We start from the raw sequence: 19,400 nt of genomic DNA, 5'->3' as shown, positions 1-19,400 counted from the left end.
CCATTTCCCTAAGTGCATTGCATGGGGCTCTGGGAGGCGTGCACATTTGTCTGAAACACAAAGATCCACTGGCATTAAAAGGCGTCGGACCCCAGTTCGCATTTCTTAGAATTTGAGGAGGCACTCAGAGTTGTCTCGGGCATGACTGTACCTTTCATAGGAGATGTGCTAATCCCCAAACCCTCTTCCTTTGTCCCAGTAATCTGTCCTAGGGCCTCTAGCAAGTTGTTTTCTGAAACAAAGCTTACCTGAACAATCTGTAAAATTGGTAACTTTTCAGTAGCAGTACGGTGCAGTATATAGCATTCCTGTTGCGCACAGCATCTAGATCCAAAAATTGCTTACTCTACCCCAGAAATTAGAATTCACCCAGTCAAACAGAGGGATCTATAAAGATCATGGCAAGTAGTTAACATAAGCTACTTCCCCCAAGTTCTCTTGGTGCACTCTGCTGCCCTCTTTTAACAGAAGAATGCAACTGCAGGTCTTGCTTCTCAGCAAGGTACCTACATATAGAAACCTTGGTGCACTCTTGCTAAATCTGCTGGAATGTGTCTTCTATTGTGCCCAAGGTGGTTGTGTATTTGGGGACTCAGGGAAGCAAGGGAGCAGTCTAATGCACTGCAGTGCTAAGAGAGGCATGCCTTTTTCAGAAAAAAGTTCAGGTTTTCTGCCAATCAGAAAAAAATAGCAATGCAATCAGGCCAAAGGCAGAACACACATGCCAGTGAGTCTCTGTGGCACAATTGGTTAGCGCGTTCGGCTGTTAACCGAAAAGACGCTGCTGTTTTTGGCACAAAGACACAGAGTGTTCCACTCAGTAAACCTGAGTCATTTCTCCCGTGTTCTCTGGGTTCAGCCTACTGTCCCCTTTTAACACAAGTGCGCAACTGTGGCTTCCTCCTCATAGCAAGTTATGCCTACACAGAGGGCATTTGGTGCACTGTTGATGGGCTCTGTCCTCCACTAAATCCCCTGTGTTTGTGGATTAGGGGAGGTAGGGAAGTGCTTGATACCCTGATTTGCTGTGGGAAATAGAGCTATTTTAGAAATATTTTCAGGTTGCCTGGGAAGCATAAGCAAACAGCACACCAATCAGGCCCCAGTGTAAGCACTGCATGAGTCTCTGTGGCGCAATCGGTTAGCGCGTTCGGCTGTTAACCGAAAGGTTGGTGGTTCAAGCCCACCCAGGGACGATGCATTTTGGCTCAAAAATTCAGCATGACCAACTATGAACTTCTGTTTACCTCTCGCAGGTCTCGTCTGCTGACGTCCAAAAAATCCAATAAACTGTAAGCAATTCTTCTCGCTTGCTTTAGTTTTTCAAAACTTACCATTCAATTCATAAACATCAAGACTTCATGGGAAGGGTTTGGCTGCAGCGCGTACTGATGCACAGAAGGAAGCTATCCTAGCCAGTCTACTTAAAGAAGCAATGAGGCTCTGCAGGTCCATGCACGTCTCCTACCTTTATTCTGTCATCAGACACACCAGGTGGATTGCCACAAGGACCTCGTGGCGCAATGGTAGCGCGTCTGACTCCAGATCAGAAGGTTTCTTGTTCAAATCACGTCGGGGGCATATTTGCTTTTCCCACTCTGAAATATAAAATTGCTCTTCAGTAATTCGTTATTTCAACCTGACTGCATCTTTGTGCTCTGGGCCTAGTTGTTCTGGCGTTTCGAATGTAAACTTTGCAGCAGGGAAGTATCATATTGACAGACACCCATGAAGGACATGGTCAACCTTTAAAGCAGGCCAATCTCTATGTTTTACTGGATGCAGCAGAAGTATTTCCTCTTTACCATCTGTTCAAGTGGGCCTGACTGATGTGCTGTTTTGTGCACGCTACGTGGGCTTTGTAAAGCATACCTCTGCCATTTGCATGGCCTCCTAGCGCTGTCAATATTTTCGTGTAATCGCTGAATGCTGCACTGTCCTGGGAACTCTAGGTGTGACTAAAGGATATATGCTGGGGCCCCGAAAGGGGGTCGGCAGTCTAGTGGCAATGCCCATCACTTTGCAGTTTGGGTTTGTGAGTTCAGGTACCGGTCTGGTGTCGAAACCTGTAAGCGCCCTCCCAATCAACTGTCGGTCCTGGATTGTGAGGATTTCCCCTTATACTGGTCTCAATAGACACATTTCCATTTTACTTTTTCACTCTCGCATTGCCTATTTCTCTCTCTCTCATAGATACATTATAGACAAGAGAGACATTGTCAGCGAGAGGGTTGCACAGCACCTTCCCCCATTTCCCTAAGTGCATTGCAAGGGGCTTTGGGAGGCGTGCACATTTGTCTGAAACACAAAGATCCACTGGCAATAAAAAGCGTAGGTCCCTAGTTTGCATTTCTTAGAATTTGAGGTGACACTCAGAGTTGTCTAGGGCGTGACTGTACCTTTCATAGGAGATGTGCTAATCCCCAAACCCTCTTCCTTTGTCCCAGTAATCTGTCCTAGGGCCTCTAGCAAGTTGTTTTCTGAAACAAAGCTTACCTGAACATCCTGTAAAATTGGTAACATTTCAGTAGCAGTACAGTGCAGTATATAGCATTCCTGTTGCGCACAGCATCTAGATCCAAAAATTGCTTACTCTACCCCAGAAATTAGAATTCACCCAGTCAAACAGAGGGATCTATAAAGAGCATGGCAAGTAGTTAACATAAGCTACTTCCCCCAAGTTCTCTTGGTGCACTCTGCTGCCCTCTTTTAACAGAAGAATGCAACTGCAGGTCTTGCTTCTCAGCAAGGTACCTACATATAGAAACCTTGGTGCACTCTTGCTAAATCTGCTGGAATGTGTCTTCTATTGTGCCCAAGGTGGTTGTGTATTTGGGGACTCAGGGAAGCAAGGGAGCAGTCTAATGCACTGCAGTGCTAAGAGAGGCATGCCTTTTTCAGAAAAAAGTTCAGGTTTTCTGCCAATCAGAAAAAAATAGCAATGCAATCAGGCCAAAGGCAGAACACACATGCCAGTGAGTCTCTGTGGCGCAATTGGTTAGCGCGTTTGGCTGTTAACCGAAAAGACGCTGCTGTTTTTGGCACAAAGACACAGAGTGTTCCACTCAGTAAACCTGAGTCATTTCTCCCGTGTTCTCTGGGTTCAGCCTACTGTCCCCTTTTAACACAAGTGCGCAACTGTGGCTTTCTCCTCATAGCAAGTTATGCCTATACAGAGGACATTTGGTGCACTGTTGATGGGCTCTGTCCTCTACTAAATCCCCTGTGTTTGTGGATTAGGGGAGGTAGGGAAGTGCTTGATACCCTGATTTGCTGTGGGAAAAAGAGCTATTTTAGAAATATTTTCAGGTTGCCTGGGAAGCATAAGCAAACAGCACACCAATCAGGCCCCAGTGTAAGCACTGCATGAGTCCCTGTGGCGCAATCGGTTAGCGCGTTCGGCTGTTAACCGAAAGATTGGTGGATCAAGCCCACCCAGGGACGATGCATTTTGGCTCAAAAATTCAGCATGACCAACTATGAACTTCTGTTTACCTCTCGCAGGTCTCGTCTGCTGACGTCCAAAAAATCCAATAAACTGCAAGCAATTCTTCTCGCTTGCTTTAGTTTTTCAAAACTTGCCATTCAATTCATAAACATCAAGACTTCATGGGAAGGGTTTGGCTGCAGCGTGTACTGATGCACAGAAGGAAGCTATCCTAGCCAGTCTACTTAAAGAAGCAATGAGGCTCTGCAGGTGCATGTACGTCTCCTACCTTTATTCTGTCATCAGACACACCAGGTGGATTGCCACAAGGACCTCGTGGCGCAATGGTAGCGCGTCTGACTCAAGATCAGAAGGTTTCGTGTTCAAATCACGTCGGGGGCATATTTGCTTTTCCCACTCTGAAATATAAAATTGCTCTTCAGTATCTCGTTATTTCAACCTGACTGCATCTTTGTGCTCTGGGCCTAGTTGTTCTGGCGTTTCGAATGTAAGCTTTGCAGCAGGGAAGTATCATATTGACAGACACCCATGAAGGACATGGTCAAGCTTTAAAGCAGGCCAATCTCTATGTTTTACTGGATGCAGCAGAAGTAGTTCCTCTTTACCATCTCTTCAAGTGGGCCTGACTGATGTGCTGTTTTGTGCACGCTACGTGGGCTTTGTAAAGCATACCTCTGCCATTTGCATGGCCTCCTAGCACTGTCAATATTTTCGTGTAATCGCTGAATGCTGCACTGTCCTGGGAACTCTAGGTGTGACTAAAGGATATATTTTGGGGCCCCGAAAGGGGGTCGGCAGTCTAGTGGCAATGGGCATCACTTTTCAGTTTGGGTTTGTGAGTTCAGGTACCGGTCTGGTGTCGGAAACCTGTAAGCGCCCTCCCAATCAACTGTCGGTCCTGGATTGTGAGGATTTCCCCTTATACTGGTCTCAGTAGACACATTTCCATTTTACTTTTTCACTCTCGCATTGCCTATTTCTCTCTCTCTCATAGTTACATTATAGACAAGAGAGACATTGTCAGCGAGAGGGCTTCACAGCACCTTCCCCCCTTTCCCTAAGTGCATTGCAAGGGGCTCTGGGAGGCGTGCACATTTGTCTGAACACAAAGATCCACTGGCAATAAAAAGCGTAGGTCCCTAGTTTGCATTTCTTAGAATTTGAGGTGACACTCAGAGTTGTCTCGGGCGTGACTGTACCTTTCATAGGAGATGTGCTAATCCCCAAACCCTCTTCCTTTGTCCCAGTAATCTGTCTTAGTGCCTCTAGCAAGTTGTTTTCTGAAACAAAGCTTACCTGAACATCCTGTAAAATTGGTAACTTTTCAGTAGCAGTACAGTGCAGTATATAGCATTCCTGTTGCGCACAGCATCTAGATCCAAAAATTGCTTACTCTACCCCAGAAATTAGAATTCACCCAGTCAAACAGAGGGATCTATAAAGAGCATGGCAAGTAGTTAACATAAGCTACTTCCCCCAAGTTCTCTTGGTGAACTCTGCTGCCCTCTTTTAACAGAAGAATGCAACTGCAGGTCTTGCTTCTCAGCAAGGTACCTACATATAGAATCCTTGGTGCACTCTTGCTAAATCTGCTGGAATGTGTCTTCTATTGTGCCCAAGGTGGTTGTGTATTTGGGGACTCAGGGAAGCAAGGGAGCAGTCTAATGCACTGCAGTGCTAAGAGAGGCATGCCTTTTTCAGAAAAAAGTTCAGGTTTTCTGCCAATCAGAAAAAAATAGCAATGCAATCAGGCCAAAGGCAGAACACACATGCCAGTGAGTCTCTGTGGCGCAATTGGTTAGCGCGTTCGGCTGTTAACCGTAAAGACGCTGCTGTTTTGGGCACAAAGACACAGAGTGTTCCACTCAGTAAACCTGAGTCATTTCTCCCGTGTTCTCTGGGTTTAGCCTACTGTCCCCTTTTAACACAAGTGCGCAACTGTGGCTTTCTCCTCATAGCAAGTTATGCCTACACAGAGGGCATTTGGTGCACTGTTGATGGGCTCTGTCCTCTACTAAATCCCCTGTGTTTGTGGATTACGGGAGGTAGGGAAGTGCTTGATACCCTGATTTGCTGTGGGAAATAGAGCTATTTTAGAAATATTTTCAGGTTGCCTGGGGAGCATAAGCAAACAGCACACCAATCAGGCCCCAGTGTAAGCACTGCATGAGTATCTGTGGCGCAATCGGTTAGCGCGTTCGGCAGTTAACCGAAAGGTTGGTGGTTCAAGCCCACCCAGGGACGATGCATTTTGGCTCAAAAATTCAGCATGACCAACTATGAACTTCTGTTTACCTCTCGCAGGTCTCGTCTGCTGACGTCCAAAAAATCCAATAAACTGCAAGCAATTCTTCTCGCTTGCTTTAGTTTTTCAAAACTTGCCATTCAATTCATAAACATCAAGACTTCATGGGAAGGGTTTGGCTGCAGCGTGTACTGATGCACAGAAGGAAGCTTTCCTAGCCAGTCTACTCAAAGAAGCAATGAGGCTCTGCAGGTCCATGTACGTCTCCTACCTTTACTCTGTCATCAGACACACCAGGTGGACTGCCACAAGGACCTCGTGGCCCAATGGTAGCGCGTCTGACTCCAGATCAGAAGGTTGCGTGTTCAAATCACGTCGGGGTCATACTTCCTTTTCCCACTCTGAAATACAAAATTGCTCTTCAGTATCTCGTTATTTCAACCTGACTGCATCTTTGTGCTCTGGGCCTAGTTGTTCTGGCGTTTCGAATGTAAGCTTTGCAGCAGGGAAGTATCATATTGACAGACACCCATGAAGGACATGGTCAACCTTTAAAGCAGGCCAATCTCTATGTTTTACTGGATGCAGCAGAAGTATTTCCTCTTTACCATCTCTTCAAGTGGGCCTGACTGATGTGCTGTTTTGTGCACGCTACGTGGGCTTTGTAAAGCATACCTCTGCCATTTGCATGGCCTCCTAGCGCTGTCAATATTTTCGTGTAATCGCTGAATGCTGCACTGTCCTGGGAACTCTAGGTGTGACTAAAGGATATATGCTGGGGCCCCGAAAGGGGGTCGGCAGTCTAGTGGCAATGCCCATCACTTTGCAGTTTGGGTTTGTGAGTTCAGGTACCGGTCTGGTGTCGGAAACCTGTAAGCGCCCTCCCAATCAACTGTCGTCCTGGATTGTGAGGATTTCCCCTTATACTGGTCTCAGTAGACACATTTCCATTTTACTTTTTCACTCTCGCATTGCCTATTTCTCTCTCTCTCATAGATACATTATAGACAAGAGAGACATTGTCAGCGAGAGGGTTGCACAGCACCTTCCCCCATTTCCCTAAGTGCATTGCATGGGGCTCTGGGAGGCGTGCACATTTGTCTGAAACACAAAAATCCACTGGCAATAAAAGGCGTAGGACCCCAGTTCGCATTTCTTAGAATTTGAGGAGGCACTCAGAGTTGTCTCGGGCGTGACTGTACCTTTCATAGGAGATGTGCTAATCCCCAAACCCTCTTCCTTTGTCCCAGTAATCTGTCCTAGGGCCTCTAGCAAGTTGTTTTCTGAAACAAAGCTTACCTGAACATCCTGTAAAATTGGTAACTTTTCAGTAGCAGTACAGTGCAGTATATAGCATTCCTGTTGCGCACAGCATCTAGATCCAAAAATTGCTTACTCTACCCCAGAAATTAGAATTCACCCAGTCAAACAGAGGGATCTATAAAGATCATGGCAAGTAGTTAACATAAGCTACTTCCCCCAAGTTCTCTTGGTGCACTCTGCTGCCCTCTTTTAACAGAAGAATGCAACTGCAGGTCTTGCTTCTCAGCAAGGTACCTACATATAGAAACCTTGGTGCACTCTTGCTAAATCGGCTGGAATGTGTCTTCTATTGTGCCCAAGGTGGTTGTGTATTTGGGGACTCAGGGAAGCAAGGGAGCAGTCTAATGCACTGCAGTGCTAAGAGAGGCATGCCTTTTTCAGAAAAAAGTTCAGGTTTTCTGCCAATCAGAAAAAAATAGCAATGCAATCAGGCCAAAGGCAGAACACACATGCCAGTGAGTCTCTGTGGCACAATTGGTTAGCGCGTTCGGCTGTTAACCGAAAAGACGCTGCTGTTTTTGGCACAAAGACACAGAGTGTTCCACTCAGTAAACCTGAGTAATTTCTCCCGTGTTCTCTGGGTTCAGCCTACTGTCCCCTTTTAACACAAGTGCGCAACTGTGGCTTTCTCCTCATAGCAAGTTATGCCTACACAGAGGACATTTGGTGCACTGTTGATGGGCTCTGTCCTCTACTAAATCCCCTGTGTTTGTGGATTAGGGGAGGTAGGGAAGTGCTTGATACCCTGATTTGCTGTGGGAAATAGAGCTATTTTAGAAATATTTTCAGGTTGCCTGGGAAGCATAAGCAAACAGCACACCAATCAGGCCCCAGTGTAAGCACTGCATGAGTCTCTGTGGCGCAATCGGTTAGCGTGTTCGGCTGTTAACCGAAAGGTTGGTGGTTCAAGCCCACCCAGGGACAATGCATTTTGGCTCAAAAATTCAGCATGACCAACTATGAACTTCTGTTTACCTCTCGCAGGTCTCGTCTGCTGACGTCCAAAAAATCCAATAAACTGTAAGCAATTCTTCTCGCTTGCTTTAGTTTTTCAAAACTTGCCATTCAATTCATAAACATCAAGACTTCATGGGAAGGGTTTGGCTGCAGCGTGTACTGATGCACAGAAGGAAGCTATCCTAGCCAGTCTACTTAAAGAAGCAATGAGGCTCTGCAGGTCCATGCACGTCTCCTACCTTTATTCTGTCATCAGACACACCAGGTGGACTGCCACAAGGACCTCGTGGCGCAATGGTAGCGCGTCTGACTCCAGATCAGAAGGTTGTGTGTTCAAATCACGTCGGGGTCATACTTCCTTTTCCCACTCTGAAATACAAAATTGCTCTTCAGTATCTCGTTATTTCAACCTGACTGCATCTTTATGCTCTGGGCCTAGTTGTTCTGGCGTTTCGAATGTAAGCTTTGCAGCAGGGAAGTATCATATTGACAGACACCCATGAAGGACATGGTCAACCTTTAAAGCAGGCCAATCTCTATGTTTTACTGGATGCAGCAGAAGTATTTCCTCTTTACCATCTCTTCAAGTGGGCCTGACTGATGTGCTGTTTTGTGCACGCTACGTGGGCTTTGTAAAGCATACCTCTGCCATTTGCATGGCCTCCTAGCGCTGTCAATATTTTCGTGTAATCGCTGAATGCTGCACTGTCCTGGGAACTCTAGGTGTGACCAAACGATATATGCTGGGGCCCCGAAAGGGGGTCGGCAGTCTAGTGGCAATGCCCATCACTTTGCAGTTTGGGTTTGTGAGTTCAGGTACCGGTCTGGTGTCGGAAACCTGTAAGCGCCCTCCCAATCAACTGTCGGTCCTGGATTGTGAGGATTTCCCCTTATACTGGTCTCAGTAGACACATTTCCATTTTACTTTTTCACTCTCGCATTGCCTATTTCTCTCTCTCTCATAGTTACATTATAGACAAGAGAGACATTGTCAGCGAGAGGGCTGCACAGCACCTTCCCCCATTTCCCTAAGTGCATTGCATGGGGCTCTGGGAGGCGTGCACATTTGTCTGAAACACAAAGATCCACTGGCAATAAAAAGCGTAGGTCCCTAGTTTGCATTTCTTAAAATTTGAAGTGACACTCAGAGTTGTCTCGGGCGTGACTGTACCTTTCATAGGAGATGTGCTAATCCCCAAACCCTCTTCCTTTGTCCCAGTAATCTGTCTTAGTGCCTCTAGCAAGTTGTTTTCTGAAACAAAGCTTACCTGAACATCCTGTAAAATTGGTAACTTTTCAGTAGCAGTACAGTGCAGTATATAGCATTCCTGTTGCGCACAGCATCTAGATCCAAAAATTGCTTACTCTACCCCAGAAATTAGAATTCACCCAGTCAAACAGAGGGATCTATAAAGAGCATGGCAAGTAGTTAACATAAGCTACTTCCCCCAAGTTCTCTTGGTGAACTCTGCTGCCCTCTTTTAACAGAAGAATGCAACTGCAGGTCTTGCTTCTCAGCAAGGTACCTACATATAGAATCCTTGGTGCACTCTTGCTAAATCTGCTGGAATGTGTCTTCTATTGTGCCCAAGGTGGTTGTGTATTTGGGGACTCAGGGTAGCAAGGGAGCAGTCTAATGCACTGCAGTGCTAAGAGAGGCATGCCTTTTTCAGAAAAAAGTTCAGGTTTTCTGCCAATCAGAAAAAAATAGCAATGCAATCAGGCCAAAGGCAGAACACATATGCCAGTGAGTCTCTGTGGCGCAATTGGTTAGCGCGTTCGGCTGTTAACCGAAAAGACGCTGCTGTTTTGGGCACAAAGACACAGAGTGTTCCACTCAGTAAACCTGAGTCATTTCTCCCGTGTTCTCTGGGTTTAGCCTACTGTCCCCTTTTAACACAAGTGCGCAACTGTGGCTTTCTCCTCATAGCAAGTTATGCCTACACAGAGGGCATTTGGTGCACTGTTGATGGGCTCTGTCCTCTACTAAATCCCCTGTGTTTGTGGATTACGGGAGGTAGGGAAGTGCTTGATACCCTGATTTGCTGTGGGAAATAGAGCTATTTTAGAAATATTTTCAGGTTGCCTGGGGAGCATAAGCAAACAGCACACCAATCAGGCCCCAGTGTAAGCACTGCATGAGTCTCTGTGGCGCAATCGGTTAGCGCGTTCGGCTGTTAACCGAAAGGTTGGTGGTTCAAGCCCACCCAGGGACGATGCATTTTGGCTCAAAAATTCAGCATGACCAACTATGAACTTCTGTTTACCTCTCGCAGGTCTCGTCTGCTGACGTCCAAAAAATCCAATAAACTGCAAGCAATTCTTCTCGCTTGCTTTAGTTTTTCAAAACTTGCCATTCAATTCATAAACATCAAGACTTCATGGGAAGGGTTTGGCTGCAGCGTGTACTGATGCACAGAAGGAAGCTATCCTAGCCAGTCTACTTAAAGAAGCAATGAGGCTCTGCAGGTGCATGTACGTCTCCTACCTTTATTCTGTCATCAGACACACCAGGTGGACTGCCACAAGGACCTCGTGGGGCAATGGTAGCGCGTCTGACTCCAGATCAGAAGGTTGCGTGTTCAAATCACGTCGGGTTCATACTTCCTTTTCCCACTCTGAAATACAAAATTGCTCTTCAGTATCTCGTTATTTCAACCTGACTGCATCTTTGTGCTCTGGGCCTAGTTGTTCTGGCGTTTCGAATGTAAGCTTTGCAGCAGGGAAGTATCATATTGACAGACACCCATGAAGGACATGGTCAACCTTTAAAGCAGGCCAATCTCTATGTTTTACTGGATGCAGCAGAAGTATTTCCTCTTTACCATCTCTTCAAGTGGGCCTGACTGATGTGCTGTTTTGTGCACGCTACGTGGGCTTTGTAAAGCATACCTCTGCCATTTGCATGGCCTCCTAGCGCTGTCAATATTTTCGTGTAATCGCTGAATGCTGCACTGTCCTGGGAACTCTAGGTGTGACCAAACGATATATGCTGGGGCCCCGAAAGGGGGTCGGCAGTCTAGTGGCAATGCCCATCACTTTGCAGTTTGGGTTTGTGAGTTCAGGTACCGGTCTGGTGTCGGAAACCTGTAAGCGCCCTCCCAATCAACTGTCGGTCCTGGATTGTGAGGATTTCCCCTTATACTGGTCTCAGTAGACACATTTCCATTTTACTTTTTCACTCTCGCATTGCCTATTTCTCTCTCTCTCATAGTTACATTATAGACAAGAGAGACATTGTCAGCGAGAGGGCTGCACAGCACCTTCCCCCATTTCCCTAAGTGCATTGCATGGGGCTCTGGGAGGCGTGCACATTTGTCTGAAACACAAAGATCCACTGGCAATAAAAAGCGTAGGTCCCTAGTTTGCATTTCTTAAAATTTGAAGTGACACTCAGAGTTGTCTCGGGCGTGACTGTACCTTTCATAGGAGATGTGCTAATCCCCAAACCCTCTTCCTTTGTCCCAGTAATCTGTCTTAGTGCCTCTAGCAAGTTGTTTTCTGAAACAAAGCTTACCTGAACATCCTGTAAAATTGGTAACTTTTCAGTAGCAGTACAGTGCAGTATATAGCATTCCTGTTGCGCACAGCATCTAGATCCAAAAATTGCTTACTCTACCCCAGAAATTAGAATTCACCCAGTCAAACAGAGGGATCTATAAAGAGCATGGCAAGTAGTTAACATAAGCTACTTCCCCCAAGTTCTCTTGGTGAACTCTGCTGCCCTCTTTTAACAGAAGAATGCAACTGCAGGTCTTGCTTCTCAGCAAGGTACCTACATATAGAATCCTTGGTGCACTCTTGCTAAATCTGCTGGAATGTGTCTTCTATTGTGCCCAAGGTGGTTGTGTATTTGGGGACTCAGGGTAGCAAGGGAGCAGTCTAATGCACTGCAGTGCTAAGAGAGGCATGCCTTTTTCAGAAAAAAGTTCAGGTTTTCTGCCAATCAGAAAAAAATAGCAATGCAATCAGGCCAAAGGCAGAACACACATGCCAGTGAGTCTCTGTGGCGCAATTGGTTAGCGCGTTCGGCTGTTAACCGAAAAGACGCTGCTGTTTTGGGCACAAAGACACAGAGTGTTCCACTCAGTAAACCTGAGTCATTTCTCCCGTGTTCTCTGGGTTTAGCCTACTGTCCCCTTTTAACACAAGTGCGCAACTGTGGCTTTCTCCTCATAGCAAGTTATGCCTACACAGAGGGCATTTGGTGCACTGTTGATGGGCTCTGTCCTCTACTAAATCCCCTGTGTTTGTGGATTACGGGAGGTAGGGAAGTGCTTGATACCCTGATTTGCTGTGGGAAATAGAGCTATTTTAGAAATATTTTCAGGTTGCCTGGGGAGCATAAGCAAACAGCACACCAATCAGGCCCCAGTGTAAGCACTGCATGAGTCTCTGTGGCGCAATCGGTTAGCGCGTTCGGCTGTTAACCGAAAGGTTGGTGGTTCAAGCCCACCCAGGGACGATGCATTTTGGCTCAAAAATTCAGCATGACCAACTATGAACTTCTGTTTACCTCTCGCAGGTCTCGTCTGCTGACGTCCAAAAAATCCAATAAACTGCAAGCAATTCTTCTCGCTTGCTTTAGTTTTTCAAAACTTGCCATTCAATTCATAAACATCAAGACTTCATGGGAAGGGTTTGGCTGCAGCGTGTACTGATGCACAGAAGGAAGCTATCCTAGCCAGTCTACTTAAAGAAGCAATGAGGCTCTGCAGGTGCATGTACGTCTCCTACCTTCATTCTGTCATCAGACACACCAGGTGGACTGCCACAAGGACCTCGTGGGGCAATGGTAGCGCGTCTGACTCCAGATCAGAAGGTTGCGTGTTCAAATCACGTCGGGTTCATACTTCCTTTTCCCACTCTGAAATACAAAATTGCTCTTCAGTATCTCGTTATTTCAACCTGACTGCATCTTTGTGCTCTGGGCCTAGTTGTTCTGGCGTTTCGAATGTAAGCTTTGCAGCAGGGAAGTATCATATTGACAGACACCCATGAAGGACATGGTCAACCTTATAAAGCAGGCCAATCTCTATGTTTTACTGGATGCAGCAGAAGTATTTCCTCTTTACCATCTCTTCAAGTGGGCCTGACTGATGTGCTGTTTTGTGCACGCTACGTGGGCTTTGTAAAGCATACCTCTGCCATTTGCATGGCCTCCTAGCGCTGTCAATATTTTCGTGTAATCGCTGAATGCTGCACTGTCCTGGGAACTCTAGGTGTGACTAAAGGATATATGCTGGGGCCCCGAAAGGGGGTCGGCAGTCTAGTGGCAATGCCCATCACTTTGCAGTTTGGGTTTGTGAGTTCAGGTACCGGTCTGGTGTCGGAAAACTGTAAGCGCCCTCCCAATCAACTGTCGGTCCTGGATTGTGAGGATTTCCCCTTATACTGGTCTCAGTAGACACATTTCCATTTTACTTTTTCACTCTCGCATTGCCTATTTCTCTCTCTCTCATAGATACATTATAGACAAGAGAGACATTGTCAGCGAGAGGGTTGCACAGCACCTTCCCCCATTTCCCTAAGTGCATTGCATGGGGCTCTGGGAGGCGTGCACATTTGTCTGAAACACAAAGATCCACTGGCAATAAAAAGCGTAGGTCCCTAGTTTGCATTTCTTAAAATTTGAAGTGACACTCAGAGTTGTCTCGGGCGTGACTGTACCTTTCATAGGAGATGTGCTAATCCCCAAACCCTCTTCCTTTGTCCCAGTAATCTGTCTTAGTGCCTCTAGCAAGTTGTTTTCTGAAACAAAGCTTACCTGAACATCCTGTAAAATTGGTAACTATTCAGTAGCAGTACAGTGCAGTATATAGCATTCCTGTTGCGCACAGCATCTAGATCCAAAAATTGCTTACTCTACCCCAGAAATTAGAATTCACCCAGTCAAACAGAGGGATCTATAAAGAGCATGGCAAGTAGTTAACATAAGCTACTTCCCCCAAGTTCTCTTGGTGCACTCTGCTGCCCTCTTTTAACAGAAGAATGCAACTGCAGGTCTTGCTTCTCAGCAAGGTACCTACATATAGAATCCTTGGTGCACTCTTGCTAAATCTGCTGGAATGTGTCTTCTATTGTGCCCAAGGTGGTTGTGTATTTGGGGACTCAGGGAAGCAAGGGAGCAGTCTAATGCACTGCAGTGCTAAGAGAGGCATGCCTTTTTCAGAAAAAAGTTCAGGTTTTCTGCCAATCAGAAAAAAATAGCAATGCAATCAGGCCAAAGGCAGAACACACATGCCAGTGAGTCTCTGTGGCGCAATTGGTTAGCGCGTTCGGCTGTTAACCAAAAAGACGCTGCTGTTTTTGGCACAAAGACACAGAGTGTTCCACTCAGTAAACCTGAGTCATTTCTCCCGTGTTCTCTGGGTTCAGCCTACTGTCCCCTTTTAACACAAGTGCGCAACAGTGGCTTTCTCCTCATAGCAAGTTATGCCTATACAGAGGACATTTGGTGCACTGTTGATGGGCTCTGTCCTCTACTAAATCCCCTGTGTTTGTGGATTAGGGGAGGTAGGGAAGTGCTTGATACCCTGATTTGCTGTGGGAAAAAGAGCTATTTTAGAAATATTTTCAGGTTGCCTGGGAAGCATAAGCAAACAGCACACCAATCAGGCCCCTGTGTAAGAACTGCATGAGTCTCTGTGGCGCAATCGGTTAGCGCGTTCGGCTGTTAACCGAAATTTTGGTGGTTCAAGCCCACCCAGGGACGATGCATTTTGGCTCAAAAATTCAGCATGACCAACTATGAACTTCTGTTTACCTCTCGCAGGTCTCGTCTGCTGACGTCCAAAAAATCCAATAAACTGTAAGCAATTCTTCTCGCTTGCTTTAGTTTTTCAAAACTTGCCATTCAATTCATAAACATCAAGACTTCATGGGAAGGGTTTGGCTGCAGCGTGTACTGATGCACAGAAGGAAGCTATCCTAGCCAGTCTACTTAAAGAAGCAATGAGGCTCTGCAGGTGCATGTACGTCTCCTACCTTTATTCTGTCATCAGACACACCAGGTGGATTGCCACAAGGACCTCGTGGCGCAATGGTAGCGCGTCTGACTCAAGATCAGAAGGTTTCGTGTTCAAATCACGTCGGTGGCATATTTGCTTTTCCCACTCTGAAATATAAAATTGCTCTTCAGTATCTCGTTATTTCAACCTGACTGCATCTTTGTGCTCTGGGCCTAGTTGTTCTGGCGTTTCGAATGTAAGCTTTGCAGCAGGGAAGTATCATATTGACAGACACCCATGAAGGACATGGTCAACCTTTAAAGCAGGCCAATCTCTATGTTTTACTGGATGCAGCAGAAGTATTTCCTCTTTACCATCTCTTCAAGTGGGCCTGACTGATGTGCTGTTTTGTGCACGCTACGTGGGCTTTGTAAAGCATACCTCTGCCATTTGCATGGCCTCCTAGCGCTGTCAATATATTCGTGTAATCGCTGAATGCTGCACTGTCCTGGGAACTCTAGGTGTGACTAAAGGATATATTTTGGGGCCCCGAAAGGGGGTCGGCAGTCTAGTGGCAATGCCCATAACTTTGCAGTTTGGGTTTGTGAGTTCAGGTACCGGGCTGGTGTCGGAAACCTGTAAGCGCCCTCCCAATCAACTGTCGGTCCTGGATTGTGAGGATTTCCCCTTATACTGGTCTCAGTAGACACATTTCCATTTTACTTTTTCACTCTCGCATTGCCTATTTCTCTCTCTCTCATAGTTACATTATAGACAAGAGAGACATTGTCAGCGAGAGGGCTTCACAGCACCTTCCCCCCTTTCCCTAAGTGCATTGCAAGGGGCTCTGGGAGGCGTGCACATTTGTCTGAACACAAAGATCCGCTGGCAATAAAAAGCGTAGGTCCCTAGTTTGCATTTCTTAGAATTTGAGGTGACACTCAAGAGTTGTCTCGGGCGTGACTGTACCTTTCATAGGAGATGTGCTAATCCCCAAACCCTCTTCCTTTGTCCCAGTAATCTGTCTTAGTGCCTCTAGCAAGTTGTTTTCTGAAACAAAGCTTACCTGAACATCCTGTAAAATTGGTAACTTTTCAGTAGCAGTACAGTGCAGTATATAGCATTCCTGTTGCGCACAGCATCTAGATCCAAAAATTGCTTACTCTAAACCCAGAAATTAGAATTCACCCAGTCAAACAGAGGGATCTATAAAGAGCATGGCAAGTAGTTAACATAAGCTACTTCCCCCAAGTTCTCTTGGTGAACTCTGCTGCCCTCTTTTAACAGAAGAATGCAACTGCAGGTCTTGCTTCTCAGCAAGGTACCTACATATAGAATCCTTGGTGCACTCTTGCTAAATCTGCTGGAATGTGTCTTCTATTGTGCCCAAGGTGGTTGTGTATTTGGGGACTCAGGGAAGCAAGGGAGCAGTCTAATGCACTGCAGTGCTAAGAGAGGCATGCCTTTTTCAGAAAAAAGTTCAGGTTTTCTGCCAATCAGAAAAAAATAGCAATGCAATCAGGCCAAAGGCAGAACACACATGCCAGTGAGTCTCTGTGGCGCAATTGGTTAGCGCGTTCGGCTGTTAACCGAAAAGACGCTGCTGTTTTGGGCACAAAGACACAGAGTGTTCCACTCAGTAAACCTGAGTCATTTCTCCCGTGTTCTCTGGGTTTAGCCTACTGTCCCCTTTTAACACAAGTGTGCAACTGTGGCTTTCTCCTCATAGCAAGTTATGCCTACACAGAGGGCATTTGGTGCACTGTTGATGGGCTCTGTCCTCTACTAAATCCCCTGTGTTTGTGGATTACGGGAGGTAGGGAAGTGCTTGATACCCTGATTTGCTGTGGGAAATAGAGCTATTTTAGAAATATTTTCAGGTTGCCTGGGGAGCATAAGCAAACAGCACACCAATCAGGCCCCTGTGTAAGCAGTGCATGAGTCTCTGTGGCGCAATCGGTTAGCGCGTTCGGCTGTTAACGGAAAGGTTGGTGGTTCAAGCCCACCCAGGGACGATGCATTTTGGCTCAAAAATTCAGCATGACCAACTATGAACTTCTGTTTACCTCTCGCAGGTCTCGTCTGCTGACGTCCAAAAAATCCAATAAACTGCAAGCAATTCTTCTCGCTTGCTTTAGTTTTTCAAAACTTGCCATTCAATTCATAAACATCAAGACTTCATGGGAAGGGTTTGGCTGCAGCGTGTACTGATGCACAGAAGGAAGCTTTCCTAGCCAGTCTACTTAAAGAAGCAATGAGGCTCTGCAGGTGCATGTACGTCTCCTACCTTTATTCTGTCATCAGACACACCAGGTGGACTGCCACAAGGACCTCGTGGCGCAATGGTAGCGCGTCTGACTCCAGATCAGAAGGTTGCGTGTTCAAATCACGTCGGGGTCATACTTCCTTTTCCCACTCTGAAATACAAAATTGCTCTTCAGTATCTCGTTATTTCAACCTGACTGCATCTTTGTGCTCTGGGCCTAGTTGTTCTGGCGTTTCGAATGTAAGCTTTGCAGCAGGGAAGTATCATATTGACAGACACCCATGAAGGACATGGTCAACCTTTAAAGCAGGCCAATCTCTATGTTTTACTGGATGCAGCAGAAGTATTTCCTCTTTACCATCTCTTCAAGTGGGCCTGACTGATGTGCTGTTTTGTGCACGCTACGTGGGCTTTGTAAAGCATACCTCTGCCATTTGCATGGCCTCCTAGCGCTGTCAATATTTTCGTGTAATCGCTGAATGCTGCACTGTCCTGGGAACTCTAGGTGTGACTAAAGGATATATGCTGGGGCCCCGAAAGGGGGTCGGCAGTCTAGTGGCAATGCCCATCACTTTGCAGTTTGGGTTTGTGAGTTCAGGTACCGGTCTGGTGTCAGAAAACTGTAAGCGCCCTCCCAATCAACTGTCAGTCCTGGATTGTGAGGATTTCCCCTTATACTGGTCTCAGTAGACACATTTCCATTTTACTTTTTCACTCTCGCATTGCCTATTTCTCTCTCTCTCATAGATACATTATAGACAAGAGAGACATTGTCAGCGAGAGGGTTGCACAGCACCTTCCCCCATTTCCCTAAGTGCATTGCAAGGGGCTCTGGGAGGCGTGCACATTAGTCTGAAACACAAAGATCCACTGGCAATAAAAGGCGTAGGACCCCAGTTCGCATTTCTTAGAATTTGAAGTGACACTCAGAGTTGTCTCGGGCGTGACTGTACCTTTCATAGGAGATGTGCTAATCCCCAAACCCTCTTTCTTTGTCCCAGTAATCTGTCCTAGGGCCTCTAGCAAGTTGTTTTCTGAAACAAAGCTTACCTGAACATCCTGTAAAATTGGTAACTTTTCAGTAGCAGTACAGTGCAGTATATAGCATTCCTGTTGCGCACAGCATCTAGATCCAAAAATTGCTTACTCTACCCCAGAAATTAGAATTCACCCAGTCAAACAGAGGGATCTATAAAGATCATGGCAAGTAGTTAACATAAGCTACTTCCCCCAAGTTCTCTTGGTGCACTCTGCTGCCCTCTTTTAACAGTAGAATGCAACTGCAGGTCTTGCTTCTCAGCAAGGTACCTACATATAGAAACCTTGGTGCACTCTTGCTAAATCTGCTGGAATGTGTCTTCTATTGTGCCCAAGGTGGTTGTGTATTTGGGGACTCAGGGAAGCAAGGGAGCAGTCTAATGCACTGCAGTGCTAAGAGAGGCATGCCTTTTTCAGAAAAAAGTTCAGGTTTTCTGCCAATCAGAAAAAAATAGCAATGCAATCAGGCCAAAGGCAGAACACACATGCCAGTGAGTCTCTGTGGCACAATTGGTTAGCGCGTTCGGCTGTTAACCGAAAAGACGCTGCTGTTTTTGGCACAAAGACACAGAGTGTTCCACTCAGTAAACCTGAGTCATTTCTCCCGTGTTCTCTGGGTTCAGCCTACTGTCCCCTTTTAACACAAGTGCGCAACTGTGGCTTTCTCCTCATAGCAAGTTATGCCTACACAGAGGACATTTGGTGCACTGTTGATGGGCTCTGTCCTCTACTAAATCCCCTGTGTTTGTGGATTAGTGGAGGTAGGGAAGTGCTTGATACCCCGATTTGCTGTGGGAAATAGAGCTATTTTAGAAATATTTTCAGGTTGCCTGGGAAGCATAAGCAAACAGCACACCAATCAGGCCCCAGTGTAAGCACTGCATGAGTCTCTGTGGCGCAATCGGTTAGCGCGTTCGGCTGTTAACCGAAAGGTTGGTGGTTCAAGCCAACCCAGGGACGATGCATTTTGGCTCAAAAATTCAGCATGACCAACTTTGAACTTCTGTTTACCTCTCGCAGGTCTCGTCTGCTGACGTCCAAAAAATCCAATAAACTGTAAGCAATTCTTCTCGCTTGCTTTAGTTTTTCAAAACTTGCCATTCAATTCATAAACATCAAGACTTCATGGGAAGGGTTTGGCTGCAGCGTGTACTGATGCACAGAAGGAAGCTA

General features: G+C 46.2%; 11 non-coding genes across 11 annotated transcripts; all 11 read left to right on the top strand.

Moving 5' to 3' along the window:
• Positions 1–1,122: 1,122 nt before the first annotated feature.
• Positions 1,123–1,196, top strand: TRNAN-GUU (transfer RNA asparagine (anticodon GUU)). Its single transcript has one exon. It is a non-coding gene; the product is annotated as a tRNA-Asn (tRNA).
• A 2,174-nt stretch (positions 1,197–3,370) lies between these two features.
• Positions 3,371–3,444, top strand: TRNAN-GUU (transfer RNA asparagine (anticodon GUU)). Its single transcript has one exon. It is a non-coding gene; the product is annotated as a tRNA-Asn (tRNA).
• A 2,561-nt stretch (positions 3,445–6,005) lies between these two features.
• Positions 6,006–6,077, top strand: TRNAW-CCA (transfer RNA tryptophan (anticodon CCA)). Its single transcript has one exon. It is a non-coding gene; the product is annotated as a tRNA-Trp (tRNA).
• A 1,789-nt stretch (positions 6,078–7,866) lies between these two features.
• TRNAN-GUU (transfer RNA asparagine (anticodon GUU)) lies at positions 7,867–7,940 on the top strand. Its single transcript has one exon. It is a non-coding gene; the product is annotated as a tRNA-Asn (tRNA).
• A 313-nt stretch (positions 7,941–8,253) lies between these two features.
• TRNAW-CCA (transfer RNA tryptophan (anticodon CCA)) lies at positions 8,254–8,325 on the top strand. Its single transcript has one exon. It is a non-coding gene; the product is annotated as a tRNA-Trp (tRNA).
• Positions 8,326–10,115: 1,790 nt separating this feature from the next.
• Positions 10,116–10,189, top strand: TRNAN-GUU (transfer RNA asparagine (anticodon GUU)). The gene has a single exon. It is a non-coding gene; the product is annotated as a tRNA-Asn (tRNA).
• Positions 10,190–12,364: 2,175 nt separating this feature from the next.
• Positions 12,365–12,438, top strand: TRNAN-GUU (transfer RNA asparagine (anticodon GUU)). The gene has a single exon. It is a non-coding gene; the product is annotated as a tRNA-Asn (tRNA).
• Positions 12,439–14,614: 2,176 nt separating this feature from the next.
• TRNAN-GUU (transfer RNA asparagine (anticodon GUU)) lies at positions 14,615–14,688 on the top strand. Its single transcript has one exon. It is a non-coding gene; the product is annotated as a tRNA-Asn (tRNA).
• A 2,176-nt stretch (positions 14,689–16,864) lies between these two features.
• TRNAN-GUU (transfer RNA asparagine (anticodon GUU)) lies at positions 16,865–16,938 on the top strand. Its single transcript has one exon. It is a non-coding gene; the product is annotated as a tRNA-Asn (tRNA).
• Positions 16,939–17,251: 313 nt separating this feature from the next.
• On the top strand, positions 17,252–17,323 carry TRNAW-CCA (transfer RNA tryptophan (anticodon CCA)). Its single transcript has one exon. It is a non-coding gene; the product is annotated as a tRNA-Trp (tRNA).
• Positions 17,324–19,113: 1,790 nt separating this feature from the next.
• TRNAN-GUU (transfer RNA asparagine (anticodon GUU)) lies at positions 19,114–19,187 on the top strand. Its single transcript has one exon. It is a non-coding gene; the product is annotated as a tRNA-Asn (tRNA).
• Positions 19,188–19,400: the final 213 nt, after the last annotated feature.

The sequence above is a fragment of the Ambystoma mexicanum genome, chromosome 11 (genome assembly GCF_040938575.1).
Source record: "Ambystoma mexicanum isolate Mex_15411 chromosome 11, UKY_AmexF1_1, whole genome shotgun sequence".
In the NCBI taxonomy this organism is placed as follows: domain Eukaryota; kingdom Metazoa; phylum Chordata; class Amphibia; order Caudata; family Ambystomatidae; genus Ambystoma; species Ambystoma mexicanum.
This window is presented reverse-complemented; position numbering and strand designations above follow the sequence as displayed.